The sequence below is a fragment of the Canis lupus genome, chromosome 27 (assembly GCF_048164855.1).
Source record: "Canis lupus baileyi chromosome 27, mCanLup2.hap1, whole genome shotgun sequence".
NCBI lineage: Eukaryota > Metazoa > Chordata > Mammalia > Carnivora > Canidae > Canis > Canis lupus.
The window spans coordinates 44219676-44246837 of NC_132864.1; the positions used below are offsets into that span (position 1 = coordinate 44219676).

The following is a 27162-nucleotide window of genomic DNA, read 5'->3' on the forward strand; positions in this document are numbered from 1 at the left end:
ATTTTTTGTTTGTTTCTCCCTGTCTCTCTCTCCCTTTTTTTTTTTTTTTCTTATTTCTCTTACTTCCAAGTATGGATTCCTGATGCAAAGACTTCAAAGTTAATTCACTATATGAAGCACCATAGTAGTATGAATTACCTGCACTTACAGATGTTATTTCCCATCTCAAAAGCCAGGGAGGTAGGAATCTTATATCAAATGACAGAAACAGATTAGGGTGTGCCTCTATTTTTAAAGATTAATTCAAATCATTAGAAAAATGTGGAATCTAACTCAATTACTTGGTGGTACTTTTTCATCCATGCCTTTTTACCTTAAAAGCCAAAGTTCTAAAAAGAATGTAACATTTTATTTTTAAATTTTACCTCAAAAGGTTTTTGAAGCCATGGGCAAGAATATTCCCAGTTAAATGTTTTTTAATAAATAAATGCATTAGCAATGCAAATTGGAAAATTTCAGTATTGCTGAAAAAGTAAGTGCCATGGGGGCAGGTTACTTTTCTGTTTTATTCATAGACTGTCAGAATCTAGAATAGTGAGTGGCCCCCAGAAGAGTTTGCTTGTTGAATGGCTGAATCTGCGTTATTTAGATACCAAATATATAAGACAAAGTTCTATTTTAGCATTAAAAATAATTTGAAAAAAAAATCATTAAAGAAAGTGTCTTCTATCTGTATTAGTAACAGATTTAAGAAATGGACTTTTAGCAATATCACTTTTCTCAGTGCTGTTAAAAGACATACTAGACAATTAGTTTTGCCTTTAGAGCTGAAATAATCAAAATTTGTTTCAGATAGACTGCTAGTTTTGCATTTTTACCATTGAAAGTACTATCATAGAAACCATGGGACCATTGTATTTTCCCCAGAATCTCAAACTCAGAAAATAACCTACTTGCCCACAGTTACTTTCTTACTGATACTGTAAAGTGTCAGCAAGTGGTTAAAAACAAAAAAAATCCCCTTATTAAAATCAAACAAACAAAAAACACCACAGAACTTAATTAAATCTTCCCTAAGGCCTCAAGGGGGCAGTGAATAAAAAAAAAAATGACATCACCGCTGGTTCCCAAAATGCTTAGATTTCCATCTATACATCCTGCTATGAGGAATCCTAATCCTAATGACGTATTATCTATAATAAGTATTTTCCTTTTAAGAATATTTTCCTTTAGGAAAAAAAAATTATGCAAAATGTGTTTATTAAGTTTCAATGTTAATGTAAAGCAATTCTTCGAAAAAAAAAATAATTCCTGTTCAGAATAAGTGGTATGATCATCTAGCTGATAAGAAATACAGCAACCCCAATACCTCATGCTGCAGTCTTTTTTATTTTATTTTAATTAATTAATTAATTAATTAATTTATTTATTTAATGCTGCAGTCTTGACAGTGCCACAGAGGAGAGCGGATCTGGGAGTGAATTAGTAGCAGGTATTGTCACCACAGCCATGAGTAGTCAATTTCCATCTTTAACCAGAGCATGAGCTTTGGAGCACCGCTGTCCTCAGAGCAAATTCAGTTCATGCCAAATTGATTTGATTTGTAATCTAGTTCAACGAGATGCAAGGGAACCCATAGAAAACCAGTTTCAAATGATGCTGTCAGGGGACTTTCCTCTGTGCTACAGTTTGACTTCTCAAATTGGTGTTGAAGGCCACAGAGGAGGTGTTTTTTGTTTGTTTCTTCGTTTTTCTCTCTGGACCCAAACTCATCTTCCTATCAAATCATCACCTGGGAGAGACTGAAGCCAAGAGCTACCCTCTTGAATTTATGCTGGCTTTTTGTCCAAAACTCCACTGCAGCCCTTGAAAAGTACTTAAGCTTCATTTGATGAAACACTTTGGAATAAAATAAATAAATGCGTTCCAAAATATTACCTCCAAATAAAACCAATTCCAGAATTATATCATACACATTTCACTGCTATTCTAAGGAAAATGAATTTTAGAATAAATTTCTACTGGATACTTTTCTGGGATGAGTGTTGTAAATGTACGTATTCTTACATTTTAGTGTAAGTACCCTGGAATCTACTTTAGTTAAATTTGGAGGGTTTTCGCTAGACAGTATAAAAGGGATGAATAATGTCTCCAATCTAATTTTATACTTAGATGACAGGAGGTATCTTGAAGAAAATATGGCTATCTAAGTAGTGTTCACCTCGATATTTATATATCCAGCAGATAGATACCTATGAAAAATTACCTTCAGGGAAAGGGGCAAACTCATGTATAAAGTGGATTCTAGCATTTTTTATGTGTTATCAAACTTCAGTATGCCACAGAGATTCTCAATGTAGAAAGAAACTTGTTTTAAAATAAAATCTTCTATCCAATAAAAAGGGTATAACTTTCAAATTATTTTTGACTTCAACTATCAGCCAATAAAATTGATTGCCAGTTTTTTATAGTGAGGAAACACAAAATGAGTAAATTGTCAACATGGCTTTGTATTAAGCACATGGCTTTGTATTAAGCACAATGGTTTTACATAAGTGGAAAATATGTAAAAAGCGGTCCTCGTTGGTGGAAAATCATTTTATGTCCCAATGTATTACCTGGAAATAACTTACTTTATTCATAACCAGAAAAAGTAAAAAGAACAGATAATCTAGTTACACATTATTTGATTTAAAAATGAAGTAGCATCATGAGATTTGCTATCTGGCATGGCTCAAGAGCGTATGACTGCATACTCATACACTGAGGATCGCAGCTGGAATGCTGGGATCCTAAGTCTAAGAGTGACAAGACAGCACTGGAAAAGGATGTCCTAAAAAACTCTTTTTTTTTTTTGTTTGTTTGTTTGTTTAATGAGTAGTATTCTTGTAGCTATGAAATTTCTAACATGTTGGAATGTTAACTAGCTCAGGTGGTAGGTAAGTAGGATGCCTGGTGTGAGAAGGCAAAGATAATCTGGGAAAGAAAGAAAAAGAAAAAGAAATAGTCTACGGACACTAAATGTAAAGAGACACATTGAATCAAATAAGCACACCAATTTATATTCCACCTTTAATATGTTTGGAGGAGGAAAGCTGAAACCAATCAAGCATCACTGACTATTACAACTTTGCTTAAAACAAGAAGGAGGGTGAAAACAAAAACCATACAGAGCCGTGATGGACTGAATACGAAAAGGGGCATCTGTGCATGTGCATATTTATGACTTTGATCAAATTTAGACACATTTAATCCCTCAAGACCAGGATCTCAGGAGAATCGATTCCCTCCACAGTGTTGCATCAGTGATGGGCCGAGGCCTGAAGTTCCCTGCGTCAAACTGTTTGCAGACAGAAGCCAACTTAATGAGTCCGTGGGACTACAAACAGATGCACTGAAGCGATTAGACAAATTATCTGAGATGTCTTGAAAGTAATAGTTTTCTCCGTGTCATAGGAATTTAAAATAAATATGGTTCTGGTGCTCTGAGAACTAAAGCTGAATCCTGTCATTTGCATATCAATAGCGTTATTCTATCATTTCCATTTCAGTGTTGTTAAATACATATTGAAGTCTTCATTCAATGACATATTTGATTTTAAATGAAGTACTGATATTCTCTAATTTTATTCAAAATGGCACCTATGGCTCTATTTACTCTATTCTCTCTGTTTGCCCCAATAGGGCTAATAGTCATAGACACTCATACCCATACCTAGATACATTATGACGTTTATTGATCAACTTTACTCCCTTCCCTCCACGAATATCAACCCATGAAGAGCACAGAAGTCCTCGTTTGCTTCATTCACAGCAACTGGCACAATAAATGAATGAACGGACTGGAAAATTAAATGGTTCTGTGGACATGACCAAGGCCATTGATTCTTGGACTGAGAGCCAAAGAGTGCACTTGACCAGCCCTGGTCTTATCCCCAGGTTGGGGCCTCAGAGAAATTCTATCCTTTCTAGGGCTTCAAGAGCGAGGAGCGAAAACGAAGGACCCTGAGCTCCTGACTCCTTCAGCACTTAGATCACTGAACTCTCGGTAGGAAAAATGGAGGCTATTTGGAAAACTTTTGAATGTTATTACAAGGTCATACAACCGCACCAGACTCATACATGAAGCTACTGATATTAGCTGTGAAAAAAAAAAATACTTTTTCATTTTAGAACTACTCCCCTGGGAGGAATGTGATGGTTTAGAACATGCGAGGTTTTGCCAGCTTTGGCCACAGGGACATTGGCAGGATGAAAGCAGAGCCTAGCAGGAAGGCATAAAGGAAGGAAGGAGTGGGGGAAAGTAATAGGACAGGCCCCTCCAGGTACTCTACAAGGGTATGAAAAACTTAGTAACACTTCCCATTAATGGAGAAATAATGGAATTTTTTTTTAGAGATTTTATTTATTTATTCATGAGAGACACAAGAGAAAGAGAGAGAGAGAGAGAGAGACAGGCAGAGGCAGAAGCAGGCTCCATGCAGGGAGACTGACGTGGGACTTGATTCCGGGACTCCAGGATCACACCCTGGGCCAAAGGCAGGCACTAAACCGCTGAGCCACCCAGGGATCCCCGAAATAATGGAATTTTAAAATGATTGTACACTCATCTGGATACTGAATATATTCATATTGGGCTCAGTGCAAGAGACGGGACTTCATGGTAGTGGTTTTGCGTCTCACAATTGCCCGCATTCTGAATCTCGACAGTAGGAGAAAAAGCAGGGAGAGCAGCCCCAGTGGAGACTGTCATCGAATAAAGGAAGAATAAGGCTTTAAGGACATGGTAGTTTGGGTGTTCAAGGTATGGGGAATGCATCCCCCACTTCCAGTTGACCAGATGGATCAACCAGTCATGCCTACCTTAAAAATAATAAAAAGAAACATCATACTCACACATTTTCAACAGCTCAGAACATTTAGGAGATGATTAACTTCACCTAAACGTACCCAAAAGAAGAACCCTACACCTGCCTGCACAATCTCCCTCCCTCATCCCCTTCTCCCACCCTGTGGGTCTCTCTGTGTCTCTGTGTCTCTGTCTCTCTCATAAGCAACCATGAAATCTAATAAGAATTTATGTTCACGATAAAGGGTTCAATGAGTTCTACTCTATAGCATCGTCTTTATACATTACAAATACAGAAATGGGTCGTTAAGCTGTAAGTTAAGTGAAACTCACATAATGCCAGTAAATTAAAGATCCACATAAATATGACCATCTGTGAATAATAATGGGAAAATATTCCCTCTTTATTTTACTTTTCAAAAGTTAGAATAGTTTTCCCTCATGCATGAAAACGTCTTTAAATTGATTTCTAAGCTTATAGAACTAAATGACTTAGCTTTTCTCATTAACTGTCTAAAATCTGACTTAAGAGAAATATCAAAAAAAATCAAAAAAAAAAAAAAAAAAAGAGAAATATCACCCTCCCGTTTTACAGTTCTGCACCAGGAAAGATATCTAAGAATTATTGATAGTTTGCAGTTATTTCTTCCAGTACCTATTTACTTCAAGAATGATCTAGCTGCAAAAATTAAATTAGATTAAATTAAATTAAATTAAATTTTAAAAAGAATGATCTAGCTATTATATTTTGTCATGCTTTTTTCCATATCAGGCTTTTTTTATATTCTACTTACCCTGGGAAGATCTTTTTTTTTTTTTTTTTTAAGATTTTATTTATTCATTCATTCATGAAAGACACAGACAGAGAGGCACAGGCAGAGGGAGAAGCAGGCTCTCCCTATGGGGAGTCTAATGTGGGATTCGATCCTGGGATCCCAGAGTCATGCCCTGAGCCAAAGACAGATGCTCAACCGCTGAGCCACCCAGGTGGCCCAGAAGACAGATCTTTTGAGTGAATACACAGGTTTTTCCAATTCTCTCCACATTTCTAAAGTAACAGAGAACACTGTGTGCCTATCTTAATCAATTCTGTGTGTACGCAAACATATAATATTGTGTACTTTAAATTATTAACTATTCACATATTTATAAATCTCTTGAATGAGAGTCTTCTAAAGTTTGCTCTATGAAAAATCACAGCTATCCTTTCACTTCACTTACTGGGTTAGAAGTTCAAATTGCTATCAAAACTCCCAAAAGGACGACAAGAAGCCAGCAGGACAGGGTAGGGCTTGTCCATGTTATCTTCATGTCTGACTGAGAGGTTACCAGATAATCAGGAGAAGGCAAAGAATCACTTAGGACATTGCTGCACTTCTGGACTGAATTCAACTTCACCAGAACATCTAAATTGATAAATCACAGTCTCTCTATCTGCTCTCCTCCCCTTGGGGTCTTTTGGGAACACATTACAACAGAGGCCTCTGTGTATGGAGTCACATGAAAATTTGTATGGTGAAGACACTTTATAAAGATGTGCAAATCTATGATTCTCACTGTGCATAGATTTACATAAAGGAACTTGATCTAAATTGAGTGTTTAAGTTTACCCACTGACATTCGAGCTCCATTTCTCTTCTACTCCTCATTCACTGATTCATCTGCACATCCGTTTACAACCAAGCCTGAGAGCTCCAAGCCAACACCGTTTCGAAAGAATATAAAGAAAATAGAAATGAAAAAAAAAACTAATGTGAAACAATTTTAAGTGGGAACAAATGATAAAGTCCTGTCTAAATATGAAACACACTGAAGAACACACTCATTTGGGGGAAATTACAAGATTAGAAATTAATGTCATTTGAATATTTACAATGATTATCACGTACTGTTATTTATTTATTTTAATTTTTTTTTACGTACTGTTATTTAAAAGCGATTAATTTCATATGTAAGGATAGAGCTGGCCTTTTCTTCTTTTGGTCTCAGGCTCTGTTTCTTCTAACATGAACCACAGGGAAAAAAAAATAAAACTGCATACTATTAACGATAGTTTATAAACCTATTTCCAGTCAACACCGGGAAAGAAATAATGTCTACTTTATCTTCATGTATGCTTTTTTTTTTTCTTTTTAAACCCCCAGCTAGAATTCATACTCTGTTCTCCCACAATCAAGATTTTTCATTTAAGGATTCCATTTGGAAGTTTCTTTTATGTCACTGATACTTTAAACACCATCCACGATAGATATTCTTCAGGCAGCATTATTGAGTTTTGACAAACAATATATGTCACGTATGTACGGTACATAATTTGACATATTTAACATCTTCCAATGCCATGAAACTATTATCACCACCAAGACTGTGAATGTCCATCAACTCCAGAAGTTCCCTCTGCTTCTCGTACATTCTCCATTCCCAATCACTGATCTTCGTCATTATAGTTTATGATTTCCAGAATTAGACATCCATGGGAACATAGAACATGTGCTACTATTTTGTCTGGGTTCATCCACTCTACCCTATTATTTTCAGATTTATCCATGTTATTGGGCCTATCATTCCCTTTTATTTTTGAATACTTCATTGCATTCATATACCACAACGTTTACATGTTCATCTGATGATGGACATTTGGGTTGTTCCTTATTTGATGCTATTACAAATAAAACTGCTGTGAATATTCATATATAAATATTTGCATGAACATATGCTCTTATTTCTTTTAGGTATATATTTAAGAATAAAATGGCATGGTCATGTGGTGAATGTGTGTTTAATATTATTTTTAAAAATCGCCAGGCTGATTTCTAGAAACTGTTGTGGCATTTTATTAATTTGTGATTTTCACTAAGTGTGCAGACAGACCCTGCTGTGGTTTTACATTGCATCTCTCTAATGATATTGAACATCTTTTTGTGTTCTTACTTTTCATCCATGCATCTTTTTCAGTTAGAGTGATTGTTCACATATTTTCCTTCTATTTTTTGGTGTTCTCTTATTATTGAATTTTCAGAGTTCTTTATATATTCTGAGTACATGTTCTTTATCAGATAAATGATTTGCAAATGATTTCTTCCAGATGCTGGCTTGACTTAAATCCTTTTAATTGTATTGTGAGAATATAATTAGAATATGGTCTATCTTGTTAAATGTTCCATGTGGTGTACTTGACATAATGTGTTATGAATAATGTTTCCAATATGCTATATGTATTAATATAACTACATCACAAAGAGAACCCAACTTATTGTGTAATATGCATCGGTGACTTGGATCATTGAAAAATTGATGACTCTCAAAATCTAAGAACTCCCATATTTTTACTGCTAGTACAGTTAATCAGCAGCAAAATAAAATTAGGGAGAAATGGCCCTTGATATGAGACAGACCTAGTATAATTTCAGTTCCACTAATCCTGTATAATTCTGTCCACTTCCCTCATGTGCACAGAAGGGGAAATAACAACTCCTGTGTGGATTTTTAGGGAGACTGAATGATCTCACCACTCTAAAAGTACTCACCACATACTAAGTGCTTGCTTACTCTTAATAGCTTGTTGGTGACATTGAACATTCAACCCTGCCCCGAAAATGCACACACAAAGAAATAATTCACATGAGAAAATAACTTTCAGATACATGTAAATTGCAAAGTATCTCGAGCAGCTAATTGTGAAGATCAGCCATGCTCTGGGTATCAGAGAGAGACACAAAGTCTGTTTTCTTGCAGATGAGAGGAAAGTCTGCTCCTCGTCAAAACCATATGTGGAAGAGTCATGCTGGCCCACTGGAATGAGCACGAGGAATCCTTAAGGACTCTAAAAACCCTGATACTTTATCTGTAAAGATGTAGTTCATAAAAAAATGATCCTGGTAAACTTGAGAGGCAGATGAGAGACTACATAGAGTTTTAATGCATTAAATATATTTGAATAAATAGTTCTATTTTTTAACAGAATATGATTTGAACAATCAATTTTATTTATTGTGAAAATAAATAAGATCCTAGGGAAAACCACTAAAGTTTCAGATAAGAGAGGGCAAAGCACTTTACAACCAAATGCTATAGTATCTAGTATTATCTTAACTAAAATTAGATAAAGATTAAATATTGAGCTGATGTCATTTCATGTTTAACCTTTCACTTACGGAAAAACTGATTAAAGTAGAAAAACTCATTTTAGAAATATTGCCCTTGGTAACACTGTTTCGATGTATTCCACTGATGTATTCCACTGATGGAATACACAGTTTCAGAGAAACATGTCATGGGCTCAGATAGTGAAAAATAAGGTTCAAGGCATTTTCTGGTCTTTGGAGTGAAAAGATCACTTTGATTAACTTAAACTATAAATAGTTAACATTATTATGAATTCTTACCAAAAGATTTAAAAATAAAAGTATTATTGTCAATCATCAAGCAATCCTGGAGAAAGCTACAGCAGTTTTTCATAAATAGAGCTCAAAAAGAGGAAAGCCGAGAAAGCACAAAATATGTTTAAGAAGTTGGATAAAGGCCATAAAATTCCAAAAATATTCAAAAACTGTAAGATATCTTGCTGAGTGTAGCATCTAGTTTGGCAAGTAAAACAAAACAAAGTAAAAACAAAAACACGTAAATAAAATATGAAATTTAATGAATAAAACTATGCACTGGTGCTTAAATTTATGGATGGTGTAATCCACCTATAATAGATACGTTGTGGAATCTGTGCTGGTATGAGGGTGGGGAAAGCACTGGAGGAAGATTTGGGGACCCTGCATGCTGAACTAAGTGAGACAGTGTTTCCCACAGGTTACATGGATGACACAATCTGTAGGAAGTCAAGGACAGAAGAACAGAACACCTCAAGAACCATGAGATGGGTGGGAGGTAGCATTACTGTGAGATATCGTTTGTCTTTATCTATGAAAAACATTTATAATATCCCACCATTACGTGCAGGGTTTGGCCTGGCACCAGGCGATCATCTAAACTGACTATAGTTTTGCCTTTTGTGTTTGCAACCATTCCAAATAGATTTTCTTGCAACTCATCTGTACCTAAAATTCTCTGTTTCTGAAAGATTACAGCCACAAGAAACCCAATCTTAGACAAAACACACCTTCATTCTTCCCTAATTACATATAAATAATATGAAAGCATTTCCTCATGGTCAAAAAGATTAACTCCCTTTCCTCAAGAAAGGAAAGGGAGTGTATTAGGAAAATTGCTGTCAGGAAAAGCGACAACATCTCATGTTGGAAACGCGCATTCCTTTTGACAATGATTCACTACAGGAAATCCAAGAGGTGATTGAAAAATAAATTATTCACCATTCTACAAAATTCATGAGATAACTGATTATTACTTATGAGCTTCTCTCATGTCTTCTGGGTACTAGAGTCCCATTTCTAGTCTACCCAGCACATCAATATGTTTGAGAAAGTTTGGAATATATCTGGTAGATGGGCATACTGAAAGAAAGAATAAGAATTTCAGCTTCTAACCTATAAATTTCCTGATAGAATAAGTCAGTAGCCTTGGGAGTTGGGTCACTTGCGTTGGGAGAGAATAGTCTTCACACTCAACTTAGCATAAACACAACTGAACATAAAAATTCAGAGCCAGTGATTCCCCTTCTGATTATTACTACTCCCACACCCAGCTGATATAGAGAAAAGACAGGAAATAAAAGCTTGGCCTCTTCACTTCTAATCCACGATATTTGTGAGAAGAGTAATCATGATGACAGAAGAGCGGTAAATGTAGACAAACTCAGAGAGGAAATTTTTGTTACATAAGAGAGGATAACACCAGGAGCAGAATAGGGTCTCTTGCCCTCACACATCCTTGAGGAGTGCAGAAGCCCCATAAAGAAAGAAAGAAAGAAAGAAAGAAAGAAAGAAAGAAAGAAAGAAAGAAAGAAAGAAGAAAGAAAGCCCCTCTCTCTATATATATCTAAATAAATGAAAGAAAGAAAGAAAGAAAGAAAGAAAGAAAGAAAGAAAGAAAGAAAGAAAGAAAGAACCTATCAGGCAGAAAGGAGCTCTGAATTTTAGTGCTTTTTTTAGTGTCATAAACATCATCTTAGGTGAGTCTAACTAAGGAGCAAATCTTTGTGGCAGGGACAGTGGCCTTGCACAAGGCTACAGAGACTGCACAGAATGAAACTCAGAGTAAGACTTGAACACAGAACAGGTGTCAGTCACCCCACTGACACCTACATGAGACCACAGACCATCTGAAGACCCGGGACAAGAAGGAACATTATGCCAAAGAGGATGGATCTGGAGTGCCAAAGGCCATGGTTTCCTTTACATCATCATGAAATCCTGCAGAGTGTCCTATCCTTCATACCTCTCACCCCTCACACCACCATACACTCACACATGAGACACTTCTGCAGAGAAGGGACAGGAGGAGTAATTGACATCATGAAATACTGAGTTTTTACTTTGTTTGTTTTTAATTCCAAGAGAGATGGAATACTGCATAGTTGGGTAAATTAAATTTGGATTGGTTATTTATTTCTTCCTTCTAGCTAATAAGGCATGGAGGCTTTCATATTAGTTACAGCCAAAAAGGAAGAAATTTCATGTTCTCTGCAGATCTAAGGTTCACTTTTGTCAGTAAAGTCACGTGATCTAGCAATAAGAATGATGTAAATTCATGAGGGATAGTGTGACAAAGGAAAACAAGATTGTCAAATTAAAACTCAAAAGTAAAAAACCCAATAAAGAACAGTTGGAAGAAGGAACATAATCATCTATAATAATAAAAAATAATGCAGTAAAATTTCCAAGAAATTCAAAGCAAAAGTGTAGAGAATAAACCATAAATAAAGAAATAAATGAGATGGAAGACTGATCTGGAAGATTCAATCTACACTTAGAGAAAGTAAAGAAAATGGGAGCAGAACAAAAGAACATGGAAAAACATAATTATAAAAGAAAATTCCTCCTTTAAGGAAGATTGTACTTTAAAAATCAAATGTTTAAGACTAACTGAATGAGAAGTATTATGCAAGACACATCCTTGGAGTTTTCAAATGTTAATGACAAAGAAAGATAGTAGCTTCAGAGGGAAAAACATTCGAAGTTACAAGAATTGGATGGTCTCTAGTTCTATTTCATTAAACAGTGGAATATATTAGAAAACCATATACAGAACTCATAAGGGAAAAGAAGTTTCACCTTAAAAACATTCCACCAAATACATCATCATCCTCATGATAAAAAGACATTTTGAGATACACAAAAGACATAAAATAATAAGATATCCTTTCTAAAAAAAATGAAGAGCAAGAAAGGTAAATCATAATCAAGAGTTTAAAAATAATTAGAAATATATGTATCATGATGCCCTGAAAATGAGAATGTTAACAATGTTTTAGCAATTGTTATTCATTGAATATACTGTTTATTAAGCATTTACTAAGTGCCAGACATTTTGTTCAGCTCTTTAGTGACAGTAACATAGTCAATCTGTGTATCAGGTGTGTGAGGTAAGTACACCTGGACCCAATTTCTGTTCCAAGAGTCTCAATGATGGCTCCCAGCTGTTGAGTAACTTCTCCATGATCAGGATACTAACTTTCCTGTGTGTGCATGTGTGTGTATGTCTGCAAAAAGGTTTGTAAATATTAATTAAAAAATGAAATTTAGGGGATCCCTGGGTAACTCAGCAGTTTACCACTTGCCTTCAGGCCAGGGTGTGATCCTGGAGTCCCAGGATCGAGTCCCACGTTGGGCTCCTTGCATGGAGCCTGCTTCTGCCTCTGCCTGTGTCTCTGCCTTCTCTGTGTGTATGTCTATCATGAATACACAAATAAAATCTTTAATTAAAAAATAAAGTTTATTGGGATGCCTGGGTTGCTCAGCAGTTGAATGTCTGCCTTTGGCTCAGGGCGTGATCCCGGAGTTCTGGGATCAAGTCCCACATTGGGGTCCCTGCATGGAGCCTGCTTCTCCCTCTGCCTGTGTCTCTGCCTCTCTCTGTGTCTCTCATGAATAAATGAATAAAATATTTTTTTAAAAAAATGAAGTTTAAAACTGCAAATTAATAGTGTATAGAAATGCCACTGACTCCTGGGCATTGATTTTGTATCTTGCCACACTGCCAAATTGCTGTATGGGTTCTAGCAATCTTGGGGTGGAGGCTTTTGGGTTTTCTATGTAGAGTATCATGTCATCGGTGAAGAAAGAGAAATTAAGGAGTCAATCCCATTTACAATTGCACCCAAAAGCATAAGATACCTAGGAATAAACCTAACCAAAGAGGTAGAGGATCTATACCCTAAAAACTATAGAACACTTCTGAAAGAAATTGAGGAAGACACAAAGAGATGGAAAACTATTCCATGCTCATGGATTGGCTGAATTAATATTGTGAAAATGTCAATGTTACCCAGGGCAATTTACACGTTTAATGCAATCCCTATCAAAATACCATGGACTTTCTTCAGAGAGTTAGAACAAATTATTTTAAGATTTGTGTGGAATCAGAAAAGATCCCGAATAGCCAGGGGAATTTTAAAAAATGAAAACCATAGTTGGGGTTTCAGGTTGTACTACAAAGCTGTGGTCATCAAGACAGTGTGGTCCTGGCACAAAAACAGACACATAGATCAATGGAACAGAACAGAGAACCCAGAAGTGGACCCTCAACTTTATGGTCAACTAATATTTGACAAAGGAGGAAAGACTATCCACTGGAAGAAAGACAGTCTTTTCGATAAATGGTGCTGGGAAAATTGGACATCCACATGCAAAAGAATGAAACTAGACCATTCTCTTACACCAGACACAAAGATAAACTCAAAATGGATGAAAGATCTAAATGTGAGACAAGAATTCATCAGAATCCTAGAGGAGAACACAGGCAATTCCATTTCTGAACTTGGCCACAGTAACTTCTTGCAAGATACATCCATAAAGGCAAGGGAATCAAAAACAAAAATGAACTATTGGGACCTAATCAAGATAAAAAGCTTCTGCACAGTAAAAGAAACAGTCAAGAAAACTAAAAGACAACCTACAGAATGGGAGCAGATGTTTGCAAATGACATATCAGATAAATGGCTAGTATCCAAGATCTATAAAGAACTTCTTTTTTTTTTAAGATTTTATTTATTTATTCATGAGAGATACAGAGAGAGAGAGAGAGAGGCAGAGACACAGGCAGAGGGAGAAGCAGGCTCCGTGCAGGGAGCCTGACATGGGACTCGATCCCAGGTCTCCAGGATCATACCCCAGGCTGCAGGCAGCACTAAACCGCTGCACCACCAGGGCTGCCCTATAAAGAACTTCTTAAACTCAACAGCAAAGAAACAAACAATCCAATCATGAAATGGGCAAAAGACATGAAGAGAAATCTCACAGAGGAAGACACAGACACGGCCAACACGCACATGAGAAAATGCTCCGCATCACTTGCCATCAGGGAAATACAAATCAAAACCACAATGAGATCCCACCTCACACCAGTGAGAATGGTGAAAATTAACAAGGCAGGAAACCACAAATGTTGGAGAGGATGCGGAGAAGGGGAAACCTCCTGCACTGTTGGTGGGAATGTGAACTGGTGCAGCCACTCTGGCAAACTGTGTGGAGGTTCCTCAAAGAGTTAAAAATAGACCTGCCCTGTGACCCAGCAATTGCACTGTTGGGGATTTACTCCAAAGATACAGATGCAAAGAAACGCCGGGACACCTGCACCCCGGTGTTTATAGCAGCAATGTCCACAATAGCCAAACTGTGGAAGGAGCCTCGGTGTCCATCGAAAGATGATGGATAAAGAAGATGTGGTCTATGTATACAATGGAATATTCCTCAGCCATTAGAAATGACAAATACCCACCATTTGCTTCAACGTGGATGGAACTGGAGGGCATTATGCTGAGTGAAATAAGTCAATCGGAGAAGGACAAACATCATATGGTCTCATTCATTTGGGGAATATAAAAATAGTGAAAGGGAATAAAGGGGAAAGGAGAAAAACGAGTGGGAAATATCAGAAAGGGAGACAGAGCATGGGAGACTCCCCACTCTGGGAAACGAACTAGGGGTGGTGGAAGGGGAGGAGAGCGGGGGGTGGGGGTGACTGGGTGGCTGGCACTGAGGGGGGCACTTGACAGGATGAGCACTAGGTGTTATTCTGTATGTTGGCAAATTGAATACCAATAAAAAATAAATTTATTATTTAGAAAAAATAAACAAAACTGCAAATTAATAAATACTAAATAGAGTTGTGTAGATAAACATTCTCTATTCTTCATATTATAAAATAAAGGGTAAAAAGCCTTCATGATTGTATAAAATATATGAATCCATACTTTTCGCTGGTGAAAATGTTATGGCATTTCTGGATATGGACAGAACTCCAAACAAGCAGTCAAATCAAATCAGGTTCTGGACAGATGCTTACGGTGTAACTTTGTAGAGAAGAAAACCAGCTTATAAATTCTAAATAAGTTATTTTGTTGTGATCTGTCAAACCTATGACCCCTCAGTATAAGTTTGCACTTTTGATCACTGCAAAACCAAATTTATAAAAACCTTTTTGTCTGCTTCTTATAGGAAGACACCTCCTTTAATAAATCATCAAATTCTCAACAACTGCTTTTGTAAAGCATATACCTAGGACATGGCCACTTGGAGTATTTGTTTTCAGACGCTTTTCTATTTCATCTCTTCTTATAGAAACGTGGTTGATGGCCACATCATGGAGTGGTCATTCAGACCGAGCTGGAGGTTAAAATTCATCAAAACATGCTGGGGTTCAAATATCTGGTATGCGATTTCTGTGTTGCAACTGGTGCCTGCCATGGGATGAAGGTGGTGTCTATCTGTGCTGAAAAAACAGTTATTCTATTGGACAACTAGAAACCAAGGTCCATAAAGAAATAAAATATGAAAAGAAATATGACACCTGAAGGATTGTTTAAAAAATCTTCTTTATTTATTTGAGAGAGAGAGTGTGAATACACTGGGCAATGGGGGTGGGGAGGGAGAGGGATGAGCAGACTCTGCACTGAGCACGAAGCCTGACTTGGGGTTCGACCTTGGACTGTGAGATCATGATCTGAGCCGAAACCAACAGTCGATGCTTAACCAACTGAACCACCCAGACACTCCAAAGGAAGGCTGTTTATAATGAAGCGTTCCAAAAATGGGACGGATAGAATTAGCCAAAGCAGTCACTTTCGGTTTGGTTGATGTCCTCTGGGCTTGCGCGTAAGAAGCAGTGAATGTCAAATATTCTAAAAAGCTCTGTACGCCTGCCTCGTGAAGCGCTGATTAAAAGAACTGAATACCAATGTAACCAACAGATTTCCTTTTCATTCATCTGTTACGGAGAATACTAACCATTTGCTTATCTCCATCACTTTCAGAAGTCCTCTTGCCATGTGCCTATCGATACATATTCATCACTCTGACAGCAGAATCAGGAATAAAAATTCAGATAAGAAAACATGATGTGCATTGCTTTATCTTTTAAATATGGGACATACATAAAAAAATAGACGTACAAAGACAGCTTCTTAGAATGAGCAGTAAAAATAAGCCCAATGTATAGTCACTTTGATCTTGATAAGCATAGAGAATGGCACAGACTGATCATTTGGGTTGTGGATATTCTTAATTCCTCTTTCTTCTCCTCAAAGTCACTAACAAAAGAGCACATCCAAAAGAAATCCGAGATTTACCACCTAGGCGCTTATACTTCTACAGATTATTCAAACCCTACTGCTACTCAGGCAGTCAAAAGATTGGTCCAAACACACATTTAGAAGACTTTCAATGTCATAGTAAGTCTTGAGCTGAGCCTTTGGATGAGCTTTCAACTGTAAACTCAGAAAAATACCTCAGAAACAAGGGGCAGGTGCAATACTGTGTAAATTATTTCATCACTCTGCTACTCTTGTAAGAATTATTCTCTGAATAACACCTTGGAGACGGTCTGGCCATTCTACGTGACGCACTGCATTTCATTTGTCAGATTGGTAAAATTATTGTAAAATTTAACTGTATTATGCCACTAGTAGGATTCCTGAAGAAGCCAAGAACTTCTTCAGGTAGGTTAATTTGGGATTGCTTTATTGCAAGATGTTTTCTACTTTTGTTATTAATCATGTCAAAGACTGAAGGAATAATTAGTTCTCATTATTTGGCGGGAGATGTCCCTAGAAAAGACAAGCCGAATATATTCAGGGATTTCTTTTTTTTTTTAATCACACATATTATTCAATTGTTCTTTTAAATTTATGTGATCAAAGGTGATAAATTAACTGAAAACATATCTAATATCAAAGGGTATTTTTCGAGAAACAAAACAATTGGGTATAAATGCAGATCCATTACTTTTCATTCAATTTTCAAGTTTATCTTACTAGATTCAAACAGAAATATGTGTTCCCATCTAATTCCACCTCCTTCCAAAACCAGAAGAGAAACAGCTGAGAGATACAGGCTTGGAAAGAGTCCAGATTCTTCTGTCCAGACTTTTTTGAAAGTTCTGGTGAGAAGCTAAGAATGAAAACATGACTAACATATGGAACTGTGAGGCTTGTCTCTTGATTTATTTCTGAGACTAAGACATAATTTGCTTTCTGAGCAAGAAGTAGCTCAGGTCCTTGTAACTTGGACCCCAAATCACTCCAACAGGACCTTCCAAACAAGGGTGTTTTACTTGCCATCCACCTATTGGAGAAGCCAGGGCTTTAACCAGGGGCATTTACCCTTCATGTACAGACATCTCTCCCCTCCCCACCTCCTTCCTTCTTAACAGGTACACAACCAAAGGTACACTGACAAGAATCTCCTCAAAGAGAAAAGGAACCAGGCAAATGGGTTTGCATATCCAAATGCTTTTGTTGCTAAATACGAAATCCACCCCCACGATATATAAAGGGGTAAGCAATGCATCTACCTAAATTAACGTATAGTCCCAGATAATATATAAGTTCAATTTAACATTACTCACTTTTTAATGATATAGATAAACCAATATAATATTGAGAATAAAAAACTATGTATTTTTTGAAAAGTGGACTCTATTCTCTTTCTTCACACTGTCCCACACTCACAATTGTGGATTTTGTGTTCCTCCTAGCACTGGTAAATTTAGACTTCCCATGCTTTTGTCCTTGTGGCTTTTGGATTGGACAGATGTTTCTACAGAAAGTGGATCAATGGGCTCCTCATGGTGCTTAGCAAGAGAGTCTTTACTGAATGTCAGACAAACTAAGTCAATGAAACGTTTTTATCTTGCTGCCAACAGCCAACACTGGAGAAGGAGCAGCAAATGGTAGATATCTCCATACAAGGGGTTTTCAATAAAACAAAAGAACAGTCACAAATTGCCAAGATATCAATGATGATTGTAACTTGGATCCTCAAACCCACCATGATTTTCTTTATGATGCACAATTCTGTTACTCAGCTACTGACAAGAGGCTTGATGTATCAACTTCAATATAAAACAAAACATGCCATTCTTTACCTTATTTGGAGGTCACGTGCACGGTATTCAGAAACATGACACTGCAAATCCCTGTTAATAAAAAGAAGTGATGAGACCAGTGTACCTTCAAATGTGAATCCGAGCGACAGTTATGCAATTAAGACAAAACTATCCGTTATCCATCAAATGTTTCCTCCAAACTCCCAGTACTGATAGAACTTTTACAGGTCACCCTACGTATTCTCACATACAGAAACAAACATAATGTGTGACTGTATCATTAAAACTTGTTACTTCTCATTAAATCTACATTAACAATAGTTTCAGTGAGTTTTAGGTCCAGGTACTATAGGATCATTTGAAAGCTAATTCATCCAATTTTACAAGGAATACGGAAATAAAACATAAGGAATGTTCTGGTCAGTTTTTTTTTTTTTAAGATTTTATTGACTTATTTCATGAGAGACACAGAAAGAGAGAGGCAGAGACACAGGCAGAGGGAAAAGCAGGCTCCCTGCAGGGCACCTGATGTGGGACTCGATCCCAGACCCTGGGATCACACCCTGAGCTGAAGGCAGATGCTCAACCACCTAGCCACCTAGGCGTCCCATGGTCAGTTTTGATAAAGTTTTAACCAACCTGGGCATTAAATATATATATATATATATATATATATATATATATATATATATATACACTAAACATATATACAGTGATTACACCAGGGGAATAAAATAACTGACATAAAATATCCTTTTTCCTATACCTATAAAATAGGTTCATTTATTAAAAAATGCAAGAATAGCATATTTCACATTGCAATGATTTGGCTTTCTGGAAAACACTGAAATGAAGTTTGGGGCAAATAATTGAAACATTAATAATTTGTTTAGCATCGTAGTGAAATGTAGCATTGTGCCTTAGCTCATATCGAAAAATGTAAAGTTTATTCTGTTGGATTCTGGACAAGGTATCTAAGTTCATATTTGGGGAAAGCTAGTTAAGTATCATCTAGCCTCATATTAACAAAATATGGTCCTTAAATTTGTCAGGTTTTTGTTGTTGTTGTTTGTTTGTTTTCTAGCAACTCTAACAATGAGAGTTCTCTGTAAATGAGATGGTAGAAGTACAAAACCTAATTTAGTAGAACAAGGCAGGCTTCTAATAAATGACAGTCCTTTCCTTTTGAAAGTATAGGTCCTAGGAAAACATTTTATATTTACCTTATAAAGTTCAATAGAAATATTAAACAGAAGTATTTTATATTTAACTTATAAAGTACATGGGTATAAAGATATCTTTTATAGAAGATATCAGTAGTGTGTAGTATAGTATAACAGTATGGGATACCTTTAATAATTTGATAATATATAGTATAAGAGGTCATGCCTAATTCTAAAACTAAACACTGTAACATGTTTGTTCACTTTTTCTAAATGTAGAAATGTTAAATTAAAAGTGGATCCAGACTTATTTGTTAATACTAGGTGTTTTAATATGAAAACAAAATCAAGGGACGCCCGGGTGGCTCAGTGGTGAAGTGTTTGCTTTTGGCTCAGGGCATGATCCTGGAGACCCAGGATCGAGTCCTGTATCGGGCTCCCTGTGGAGCCTGCTTCTCCCTCTGCCTGTGTCTCTGCCTCTCTCTCTGTCTCTAATGAAGAAACATATAAAACCTTTAAAAAAAATCAAGTGAAATTAAAAGTCACACAATCAGAGAAGTGTTAAGATACACAGTCACACAATCACATAAGTGGAAAGAACCTCGGAGGGCATGGAGGTTGAACCCCACATTTTAGGGGGTATAAAATGATGCCCTGAAAGACAGTGTACTGTATAAGGTCATGTAGCACCTTTGTACCAGAGCTGGAATGAGAGCCCATCGCAAAAGGATCTACTTTCACTTTAAAAGATATTACATGAAAATAAATTCAACTGTATGAAGTTCCTATAAATAATTCACTTGTTGGACCTCGAATATTTATTTGTGGGAATCAAATGAATATAAAATGAATCTAAATTACGTCCCAATGTGCAAAGATGATGCAAAGGTCTGATGCTAAAATTGTTCTCCTTAAGGTGTTTTAAAAATCCTTAATTTTTGGCGTACTATTTTCCAATGTTATTATTCCTCAGAAGGATACAAAAATTTATGTTTATCTGTGATTCAGTGGTGCTGAATCAGCTCTTCAGCTGCACAAAAATGAGGAATATAGATTTATAATTTTAAAAATCCATAACTGGAATTGTTTTACTTTTACTGAATAATTGAAAATAATGTACTATATATTTGTATTCATCACATAAGTATTTACCCAAAAAAGTGACATCCTTCCAAATATGAATTCCCATTGAAAATGGATAAATTTCACAGGTTCTTAAGATTTGCTAGGTTGTTGCCATTAAATACATAAACATTTTATATGTTCATTTAATACATATTTATTGGTCACTCTGTAGCTACGTAACTGGCATTTTTCTGGGCATCTGGAATGTATCGGTAAACCTTTTAAAAATACTCTGGCAAGTATAATAGAGCAATACAAAGAACATAAGCAATGTGCAATAAGCATACAACAAGCAAGCAGACTATGATAGCAGGTGACAAATGGTCAGTTAGGGAAGAAGGGTGGTGAGTGGGCTGGCAATAGTTTTCAATAATGAATAGCATGGGCCAGAGGAAGATTTGAGCCAAGTCTTAAATAACCTTTGTTTCATTTATCTAACGTCTACGGTAAAGCTTGTTAGGCTTAAGTTAAGGTACTGTCTACATTTGTAGAGTTAATTAAACTTATTTGAATTTCACAAGGAAGAAGCTAATTTTGTTTCACTACTTTTGCACAGAAAACATATCTTTGCCCTTCCCATTCTGCAGACTTCTTCAGGACTGTCTTTGAATGCTATGACTTGTATTATTTTGTTTAATGCAAACATGTCACCAATATATATCCCTGTCTGTTTTGAGAAGCAAGGTGTGTATGGAAATGGGTAGAAAGGCAACAACACATCACTCCAGGTATTGGGGCACGTCTGTGTAGGAACATGGGGTACAGCTTAATATGAAGTGGCTCAGTTCATATGCTTCGGTCCCAGGGCAGGAAAGTTCTTTTGTTTTGTTTTGTTTTGTTTTGTTTTGTTTTGTTTTTGTTTTTGTTTTTGTTTTTGTTTTGGAAAGTTCTAACACAAAACATTTTGCCTTCAAAAAAACCACGCTACGCTCCCTAAAAGTGCTCCCTTTGTCTTGTCATGAGAAAATTGGGATGGTATCAGTCCTCATGTAATTTTCTGATTGCTTGAGGGATTAATTAGTAAAAGACCTGGCACAGATTCTGATATCTGCTAAGATATCGTTTGTGCTCTAGACCTCGTGATTACAACCATCAAGTAGATGTTAAATTAGAACAAGGCAACAGGCATCAGGGTGGAAGTTTTCTTGAACTGTTTATTTGGTAAAATTTTTCTTGCAGAGCCTCTTCCAACAGTATCAAGCCTCGAAGAAATGTCTCTAGAACTGCTTTCAAATCTAGACTTCAGTGTTTATAAGAGATGAATTTATTGTCTAACGATAATATACACGCCAATAATCTGATCTATTCAAGGATGTCGATTATAACATAGTATTATTCCCTCACTTTTTCACATGCACACACATATATATTTTTGTGAGCACATGATCTGAGAGACCCAGATGTCATATTTTTCAATATTTAGCTATTGTAGTTTAGCTGGCACCTGCACTGAAGCTCTTAGGAAGTTCTCATATGGTAGATATCATAATCAGTACCTCTGCAGAAGAACCCCCATTGAAAATAATCTGATAATGTTTGCCAAATATATAGTTCTAACAAACTGATTTGAAAAATGGTGAAATGTTACAGTCATTTCTTTCATACCTAATATATATATAATATATATCTATATATAGATATATATTATCAAAAGTTCAAAAAAATAAATTGTGTACAATATATTTAGGAAATAATTTCACTATGAAGGAATAAGGCTTAATTTCATCTCAGTTATAGTTTTATAATTATGTGTCTGAAGATGTTTAAGATAAATATTTGTTAATAAAATTCACCAGATATCCATATTGATAAATACAGACAAAATCATTTTGGTAATACTACATATCTGCACAAAGCTGATAAACCCCGGTCACAAATACACCAACACCAGTTTAATGTAACTGAAAGAAACAAAAAACACCCCTTTCATTTATATCCCAGAAATGGATTATATTTTATAACTTGATATTGAGTTGCTGGGCTTCACCAATACATTTCAAACTTGTTTTCATATATCATCATGTAGGGTAAGAAAAACAAATACAGATGCAGGGCTCCTTATCTGAAGGAGTTGACTCAATGACACCTCAAACCAGATGCAAAATTTCATAGTAAAATCTCAAATGCCTTTATCTGGGAAGCATAGTCCCCCACTCTCTAAAAATGCTTGTAATGTGCTCTTGATACACAATATGATAAATTCATTGCAGCACTTGATCATTAGCTAATTATTTACATAAGTGGAACAGAGGGAAAGAAGGAGCCTGGGCCTTACAGATGGCCACAGACGCATACTTCGTTCAGCACTCTGGGCTTCTTACACTTGGCTAAGCTGCCTCACCTCCCAGGGCACAGCTTCCTCTTCCTGCCTATTAGGAGGTTTATCTTGACTACACAAACACAGAACCTGCTTGCTCAACAAATAATAGCTCGCATCTCCTATCTTCCAAATGATACTTTGTTCTCTTGTTAGTCAAACATTTTTTAAGTATTTTCATTGGCCTTCCCTTCCTCAAATGCAAGGGGGGAAAGAAGTGTCCTTCCTAAAGATGTTGGTGGATGGCGCCAAGGAAAAGGAGTAGGTGTTTGGAAGCAAAACATCATGACCATGACCATAAAATGAACCCTACAGTGTACATTGGGTGGGGATGTGGCTACTTCATCACATCATGAAGATGGGAACTTTGTGAACGTAAGATGTCAAATTTTATAATCTTCCAAGTGTTCGACTTAATGGTTTATCTCTACAGAATGCATAAGGAAAATCTATAAAATCCACGACCATTCAGATTCCCAAATAAAATAGCTGAGAACATACTGGTCACCTTGTTTCATCTCTGGAGTGTTTTTCTCTACAGGCTGAATATGGTATGGTTACCTCAAAAACAAAAATGAAATATAAAACGTAAAAATAAAATGAAAGACCAGGTTCTGTGCAAAGTCACGAACACAAGGTTCTGCACATCTTCATTTTATCGCAGTGCTTTAGGGGCTATTTAAATGACCTGGTTCATTTGTCAGGACAGTAATGAAGAGCGTGGTCCCTCCCACAATGCCCATAAAACAACAGGCTGCTGAGCCAAGGTGGATAATTGACAACACCAGAGCCATTTGTTCCCAGGGCACTCTGGCCAATCAAATGGTATTACTATTATGGCACTAATAATAATAACTTTTTTTAACATGTTTGCCCACCCTTAATTATGATGTTGTCCTATTTCTTTCAAAATGAAATCGATGTCTTCGCCTCAGTTTATCACTGTTATTCAATTTGAGGTATGTCAAGGAAGTAATTTCATGCTCTGAAATTAAAGATAAAAGCCAAGCCAAACTGCAAATCCTTGCCCTTTGGGGCTTTTTTTCTTCTTCTTCACTTTAACTTGAATTTTGTAAAATTATGAGATGGATTGCAATGGATTGCAATGAGATGGATTGCAATATATATATATATATATAAATTTTAAATCTTAAAGTGTAAAGAAACTCTGAAATAACTGATCTCTGCCCAATTATGTAAGGTTGTGATATAGAGGACATACCCAGTAGAAGAGTCTGTCCCATCTAAATATAACCAGAGAAGAGGATAATTAAATACAACTCTATCTTTGATTGTAGCAGTAATTTATTTTAATGTCTATTCTAAATATTTTCCCTCCTAAATTAACCTATCTTAAGCTTAATGATATGGTGATTAAAGAAAAAAAAAACCCTCATGTTTAAACAAAATCTACATAACAGAGTGGCAAACAGTTTCATTATTCCAATTCTAGCTTCCATAGCGCTACATTTACAATGATACAGCTACATAACAGCATAGTGGATAAGAACATGAAGACCTTGGTTCTTTCTCTTGCTCTCCCATCAGAGCAGTCCACCACAAAGGAAAAACTAAAAATAAACCACCAATCAAGCAACCAAGCAAACAAAAACTGTCTACTTTTCTAGCAATCTTTCAATCTTACCACATCCCTCCAGCCACTCCCCAAATTCTTCGCTCTAATAAATTGCCATGCACCATTTTGGGTATTGTGGCTCATTAGGACAAGAGGTGGTGTGGAGTCAATGCAAGGCAAGCAGTGAATTATGGCAATGTCTGTTTCCTCATAAGACTTTAGGTCCTCAGGTGGGGAGGGCATGCCCTAATATTGTCATCTCCTCACAACCTGGCATAGTTTCTGGAAAACAGCAAGTATCCAACAAATGTGAGTGTTATTGCAATATGCAGACCCCAGACCCAGCAGATCCATGTGGGACCACATAGCCTTTCATGTTCTGACTTTGTAGGCACAGTATCCATCTGCATTTCCTCTTCATGGCCAAAGTCATGGAGAAAAGAGATGACTCCTTTCCATGGGAGTGCACTGACATATCATTAGCTACTCAATTATAATTCAAATGCATATTTGTTTCCTGCTGAATATAGAATATAATCACCAAACAAGAAAGACGACGTTGGTTAGGATGACTATTACCTAGCATGCTAAATAAATTCCAACCGTATCCTGGGTATGTTTCCAAAAGAGTGACTCTGGAAATCTCTGATTTCCGCCAAGTATAGAGTTATACACAGTACTTCATCCTTTGCTTTTATTCTCCAAAGTACAGGGAGAAGGCAGTGAATGAGGAAGCACACTGGCCATGTTTCCCTGCACACACTTCCCAGCACTTTCACAGCTGACGATGTGTTGTCACGTGATGAAGTCTTAGATCCTGTCCTTGGTCTCTATTTAAGTCTTAAGTCTTCGCCTGGGTTGATACTACCCACTCTATTGGTCTCAGCCCTCCTTGTGCCTCAGCAGGAACCCTTGCCATTGCCTTGGTTGTTGTCATCATTGGCGTGAGGATCCCCTGGGAAGACTTGCTCTTGTGGAGTTGGTGCTTCCAAGAAAATTGGAAATGCACTCCCTTTGGCCTCCAAACCATCCCTTAAGTCTATGAGTCTGAACATAGTAATCAATCAAATGGTACATATTTATGATTATGCAGTAGTATGATTTAGCCACAACTGTTTTTTTTATTATAAAAATTTGGGGGGACTCATAACAACATAATTTTCAAGAATCAATGCGGAATTATATGCCAACATCACACCTGAGAGAGTGGGGCATGCTCCACGAATATCAGGTTAGCCCCCAGCTAGTCCCCTGAAGTGAAGGACACTCTGGACCCTCTTTCCAGAGAGGTCTGTGGCTGGGTCAGTGGGATTCTCTGACACAAGCATCCTTCCTCTGTCTAGAAGAGGCAGATCCAGGATTCCTCAGGGGTCCAGAGGCTATACTGACATCCCATATACCTGCTTTCCTCACCAGTACAGTCTCCCTTGCACCACGTGCGGACAGCTGTATCTTCCTGAGGAAAAGGCTCAGCTCACTTTTTACTCTAGTTATGAAGGTCAGGAGGGGGCGGCATTATAAACACCTTTTGTTTTCCTTATATTGGGTGGGTGTTTAGTTTCTCTGCTTAATGGCCTGCTTGGTTAGAAAAAAAAAAAAAAAGGAAATTTTTCTTAGTGTCACCATCGAAAGTAATAAACTACTCTTTAATCAGACTAAAATAGATGTTACCTTCGAGAATCCAACCCTTACTCTCAGGGTTCAGATCAGTATTCCAATTGCTTCCTGTGCACCATCTACTGACCTTTATCAGAGCACCTAACCATAATAAAAATGCACCTCACTATCCCTCCATTTCACTAAAGGTCTCTCGATAAGATAGGATAACCTGTTGTTACTACAGGTGGATCAGACTAGTCAGAGGGAGACCACAACCCCCAGAGCTGGGGGGAGGGCACAGGTGGCAAGATAGGGTCTGTGAAGGGGCATGAATGAAAATGAATGAATTAATTAAGTAGTTAATAAAATAAAGATCAATCAGGGAAGGACGTAAGCTCCTTAATAATGTGATATATTTTATTTTATTATAGCACCCGGTACCGAGTGTTTATTTTTCACTCTTCCAGCTTTTTCTGGCAGCTCTGTTCTGAGGCAGATCATTCAGGTCTGAGTGATACAGATCCCCTAGCTAAGCCTCGATTTTCTAAACCGTGGTTAACTTTTAGAGGAAGAGTCATGATCTCTAACAAAGCTAAATTTCAGCTGACCTTGTAACAATTAGGACAAGTTTTTGTTATAAGTGACAGAAATCCTAAGACAATATTGATCAAAAAAGGAGACTGGTGGATATAAATAAAAAGCTGAGACATGGCTGGATACTTGGGTTCAAAAGATAACCCCAGGACTTGGAAGAAAATGGTAACAGTGGAAAGAGAGCCAAAAGAGAGAGAGGTATTGGAGTATTTGTGCATGCAAATCTTCCTCACAAAACTATGCAACAGCTATAATCTATACTCCCATTTTGCAGGTGGAGGAAAATTTGGTCCAGAGAGGTTAAACTGACCTGAGCCCGCATCGCCCAGCTTGAGAATGCCAGAGCTGAGACTCGCAGGGAGCTCAATGCAGTCTCTCAACCTCCCACTGCTCTGGCTCCTGCAGTTACCAGATGAGCCAGAGTGAAATGCTGAGCTGACTACAGATCTGACTCCTATTCCCATCACGCTGTCTTAAGTTTGCTAAGGGATTAGATGAAGGGCTTGGAATTAAAATAACAGACATGAGGACATAGAGAAAACGTGGC

The 27162-nt window shown here is 36.9% G+C and overlaps 1 long non-coding RNA gene across 1 annotated transcript in view; it reads right to left on the reverse strand.

Moving 5' to 3' along the window:
- The window catches only part of LOC140619086 (uncharacterized), a 273781-nt gene that overhangs the window by 52705 nt on the left and 193914 nt on the right, over positions 1 to 27162 (reverse strand). Inside the window, exon 2 of the long non-coding RNA XR_012019004.1 lies at positions 18281 to 18331. This is a non-coding gene — a long non-coding RNA (uncharacterized lncRNA). The remainder of the gene's footprint in view (positions 1 to 18280; positions 18332 to 27162) is intronic.